This window comes from Polyergus mexicanus, unplaced genomic scaffold (genome assembly GCF_030449975.1).
Source record: "Polyergus mexicanus isolate NDT 795.1 unplaced genomic scaffold, iyPolMexi1.0 SCAF_52, whole genome shotgun sequence".
Classification (NCBI taxonomy): domain Eukaryota; kingdom Metazoa; phylum Arthropoda; class Insecta; order Hymenoptera; family Formicidae; genus Polyergus; species Polyergus mexicanus.
In genome coordinates this window covers 45,001-50,000 of record NW_027223372.1, presented here as the reverse complement: position 1 = coordinate 50,000, position 5,000 = coordinate 45,001, and the positions used below count along the sequence as shown (strand labels likewise).

At 54.2% G+C, this 5,000-nt stretch overlaps 2 non-coding genes and 1 pseudogene across 2 annotated transcripts; all 3 read left to right on the top strand.

Moving 5' to 3' along the window:
• Positions 1-1,103: 1,103 nt before the first annotated feature.
• On the top strand, positions 1,104-3,024 carry LOC138943882 (small subunit ribosomal RNA). Its single transcript, XR_011448568.1, has one exon. It is a non-coding gene; the product is annotated as a small subunit ribosomal RNA (ribosomal RNA).
• Positions 3,025-3,870: 846 nt separating this feature from the next.
• Positions 3,871-4,025, top strand: LOC138943896 (5.8S ribosomal RNA). Its single transcript, XR_011448576.1, has one exon. It is a non-coding gene; the product is annotated as a 5.8S ribosomal RNA (ribosomal RNA).
• Positions 4,026-4,957: 932 nt separating this feature from the next.
• LOC138943890 (large subunit ribosomal RNA) overlaps positions 4,958-5,000 on the top strand; it is a 7,579-nt pseudogene continuing 7,536 nt past the window's right edge.

Genomic DNA, 5,000 nt, shown 5'->3' with positions numbered 1-5,000 from the left:
TCGAGCGCGTGGGTATTTCGACGCTCGCACTCATAAGCGACCGTGCGTAGTACCGTGCGTCGCCGACCGCCTGGCCGCTCGGTTGGGTATTATAAGAGGTACGTCGCGCTCGGCGCGTCGGACCGAACCGAATCGGACGAACGGGCGGTTGCGCGTTCTTCGCGCGGCTCGCACGATTCTTGCGTTCTTGTCTTTTCGAGAACGTTTAAAACGAACGATACAGGAGAGATTTATTATTGTTTAAGAGGAGAGAAGAAAACACAAACGGCGATTTGTGTTGTGCTTTATCGGACAGAGTCCGAGTAAAACGTCTCTATGAGGGAAGAGACTATTGTATTTACGCTCTCGTCGACAAAATTTCGACGAGCTCGAGCTCGCGCTCGCTAAGCAAAAAGCCGTGTCGTCGCCGACCGCCTGGCCGTCCGGTTGGGTATTATAAGAGGGTACGACGTGTCGCGCTTCGGCGCTTATTCTATGCACACACTTTTATTACGAGCACAGCATTGCCACGAGTCGGTGTCGCAAGACCGAATGGCTCTTATGTGGCGCGCACGCATCTAGTGTGTTGGCCGCGCGATTCCCTCTCGTCTTGGACGCAGCAGCGGAATCGTCGCGCTTACCGAACGTTTACTCCACGGATACGAGTGGCGTGGAAGGACGGATTACAACGTTCTTCCCGCACGCTTTGTACGCCGTAGCGAAATATAAGTGCGTGCTAAAAGCACGATAGCACATTTATCCTCGACGTCTAAGCATCGGCATCGTCGATCTAGCGTCAGGGTAAATCGCGCGGTCCTCGCGATCGCGCGTTTACATTGGGAGAATGAGAATGAGTATGATCTTTTTATAATACACAATATAAAATGGAGAATGATCTTGAAGTAAGAGAGGAGGAGGTTTATTATATACACGGACCGCCTCGCTCCTCTCACGAAGACGAGACGCACGCATAAAGTGTGTTGCGTAATAAGTAAGTAAGTAGATAGAGAGTGTCGCCGACCGGCTAATAAAGACCGGCGGCGCGAGAAGTAAGAGCTTAATAGCGACGGGCCTTCGGGCTCGCTCGCGAGTTACCGCTCCACGCGAGTAACCGAACACGAAGCTCCCTGGTTGATCCTGCCAGTAGTCATATGCTTGTCTCAAAGATTAAGCCATGCATGTCTCAGTGCATGCCGAATTAAGGTGAAACCGCGAATGGCTCATTAAATCAGTTATGGTTCATTAGATTGTACCCACATTTACTTGGATAACTGTGGTAATTCTAGAGCTAATACATGCAAAACAGAGTCCCGACCAGTGATGGAAGGGACGCTTTTATTAGATCAAAACCAATCGGTGGCGGGCGGTTCGCCGTTCGTCCACCGTTTATTTTGGTGACTCTGAATAACTTTGTGCTGATCGCACGGTCCTAGCACCGGCGACGCATCTTTCAAATGTCTGCCTTATCAACTGTCGATGGTAGGTTCTGCGCCTACCATGGTTGTAACGGGTAACGGGGAATCAGGGTTCGATTCCGGAGAGGGAGCCTGAGAAACGGCTACCACATCCAAGGAAGGCAGCAGGCGCGCAAATTACCCACTCCCGGCACGGGGAGGTAGTGACGAAAAATAACGATACGGGACTCATCCGAGGCCCCGTAATCGGAATGAGTACACTTTAAATCCTTTAACGAGGATCCATTGGAGGGCAAGTCTGGTGCCAGCAGCCGCGGTAATTCCAGCTCCAATAGCGTATATTAAAGTTGTTGCGGTTAAAAAGCTCGTAGTTGAATCTGTGTCGCACACCGTCGGTTCACCGCTCGCGGTGTTTAACTGGCGTGATGTGGGACGTCCTACCGGTGGGCTTAGCCTCGCGAGGGGCGGCCCAACTAATATCCCGTCGCGGTGCTCTTTACTGAGTGTCGAGTCGGGCCGGTACGTTTACTTTGAACAAATTAGAGTGCTTAAAGCAGGCTACCTTCGCCTGAATACTGCGTGCATGGAATAATGGAATAGGACCTCGGTTCTATTTTGTTGGTTTTCGGAACCCCGAGGTAATGATTAATAGGGACAGATGGGGGCATTCGTATTGCGACGTTAGAGGTGAAATTCTTGGATCGTCGCAAGACGGACAGAAGCGAAAGCATTTGCCAAAAATGTTTTCATTAATCAAGAACGAAAGTTAGAGGTTCGAAGGCGATCAGATACCGCCCTAGTTCTAACCATAAACGATGCCAGCTAGCGATCCGCCGAAGTTCCTCCGATGACTCGGCGGGCAGCTTCCGGGAAACCAAAGCTTTTGGGTTCCGGGGGAAGTATGGTTGCAAAGCTGAAACTTAAAGGAATTGACGGAAGGGCACCACCAGGAGTGGAGCCTGCGGCTTAATTTGACTCAACACGGGAAACCTCACCAGGCCCAGACACCGGAAGGATTGACAGATTGATAGCTCTTTCTTGATTCGGTGGGTGGTGGTGCATGGCCGTTCTTAGTTGGTGGAGCGATTTGTCTGGTTAATTCCGATAACGAACGAGACTCTAGCCTGCTAAATAGGCGTACCTTATGGTATCGCGAAGGCCCCCGGCTTCGGCTGGCGGGTTTTTACTACCAACGTACAAACAAATCTTCTTAGAGGGACAGGCGGCTTCTAGCCGCACGAGATTGAGCAATAACAGGTCTGTGATGCCCTTAGATGTTCTGGGCCGCACGCGCGCTACACTGAAGGAATCAGCGTGTGTTCCCTGGCCGAAAGGCCCGGGTAACCCGCTGAACCTCCTTCGTGCTAGGGATTGGGGCTTGCAATTGTTCCCCATGAACGAGGAATTCCCAGTAAGCGCGAGTCATAAGCTCGCGTTGATTACGTCCCTGCCCTTTGTACACACCGCCCGTCGCTACTACCGATTGAATGATTTAGTGAGGTCTTCGGACTGGTGCGCGGCAATGTCTCGGCATTGCCGATGTTGCCGGGAAGATGACCAAACTTGATCATTTAGAGGAAGTAAAAGTCGTAACAAGGTTTCCGTAGGTGAACCTGCGGAAGGATCATTAACGTTCCGGAGGTCCTGCTCTGCGTCTCGAGTCTTTTGGACGCGCGCTCGCAGCAGTCGGCGACTGAATGGACAAAGAAAACAGATACGAAAGTAAAATGGAATTGACGGATTATATCCCGCATGTACTAATACGACGACGCGCGTCGAACGCCGCGCGCCTCTGCGACGACCCGAGAGAGAAAGGGAAGCCAGCAGCAGAGCGCCGTCGGCCTTTTTCGGTGCGGTCGGCGTCGTGCGAGCGGGATGGAGGAGGAGAGGATTATCCGAGACTCTCTCCTTAAGCTTCGTAGCCGCAACCGGCGTCGCGTCGCGTCGCGCGCGACCCGTTGAGGCTCGTTGCGCAAATTGCGAAATTACATGAATGCGATTCGGAGCAGAAGACGCTTTCCCGATCGCGCTCTTGCCAAGCGCAGAGTTACGATCCGGCGTTAGCGCGTACCGGTGGTAACCTACGCCCGTCCGTGCGTCCGCAACGCTCGTGAACGCGCCCCTCCCCGCACCGGGGCAGCGGTCAGCGTGTTTGTACGCGAGCGCGCGGCTATCGGACGAACGGGCGAGAGGACGGATCACACCCGATCAAGTCCGACGGTTTCTTCAAAGAACATTCCGCCCCGGCTCTTCCAAATATATATATTATTATATTATATGTACGGGGAAGAGACGCTCCGATCGCGAAACAACTTTTGTGCCGTAGCCTCCCCAGCGGTGGCGGCGGTCCGCGCGCGTGCTCGGACGCGCGCGGCCAGGCTGATCGAAGGGCCAACGATTTTATCTCTCTCTCTTCGGAGAGGAGACTAAGATGGATGAACGAAGCGTTCGTTGAACGCAAGAATTGCAAAACGATTACCCTGAACGGTGGATCACTTGGCTCGTGGGTCGATGAAGAACGCAGCTAATTGCGCGTCAACTTGTGAACTGCAGGACACATGAACATCGACATTTCGAACGCACATTGCGGTCCACGGATACAATTCCCGGACCACGCCTGGCTGAGGGTCGTTTTAGTACCTCGAAACTGCTTGCGCCTTTGCGCGCCGGGCCACCGTGCCCGTTCGCGCAAACGGTGTACGAGCGATAGTTGGACGTTCGCCCGAGACGAGCCGTCCCGAGAGGCGGCCCCTTGGCGTCGTCTGAAATAACACCGAGGAAAAGGAAGAGTGAGAGCAGCGTACGCACACACGCAGTAAGTAAAGATAGGGAGCCTGCGCGCGCGCGCCCGGAAACTGTCGAAGGAGAGAGGGAGTAGAAGACACGCGCACACACGTTGCGTTATCCCTCTCGCGGTCTCCCGGTGCGCCAGCGCGCGCTCGCGCCTCTTACGCGCGAGTCTTGGTGCGCGCCACCTTCCGCGCAAACGGTAGGAGAGAACCGCGGCGCGTCGTCGCCCGGCGGTACGCGGAGAGAAAAGAGCGAGAGAGCCCTCCTTAACGCGGGTGAATCGCGAGCCGACCGCTTGTCCGAGTCCACGAAATTCTCGAAAACGAATATAGGGGACCGGCACGCGTCGTCGTGTACTCGTCGAATCCGATTCGCCCCGTCGTATCCCATATCCGTGCATAACACACGATATGCGGAGAGAAAATTTGAAGGATGTGGGTGATAGAGATGTACGTGTACGCGCACACTCGCTCGCAATGTATCTCGCGTCCCCGGCGATCGAAGATGACGCGATCCGCGCCGATCTTATTCGTTGTTTGCAAGCAGACAACTCGAACGAGATTCGATCGGCTTACATTTCCTCCTATTAGCGGCTGCGAGCCGCGCGTGGAAGAATCGTTGTCACAAACAACACGTCTCCTCGCCACTCCTCCGAGTACAATGCGAAGCCGCTGTGCCGGCGCTGCCGCTCTCCCGACGCTCGCTCTCTAAGTGAGAAAAGAGCCGGCGGAGGAGGCGGCGCGGCCACGGTTATCGAAAACTAAACTCTTTGACGACCTCAGAGCAGGCGAGATTACCCGCTGAATTTAAGCATAT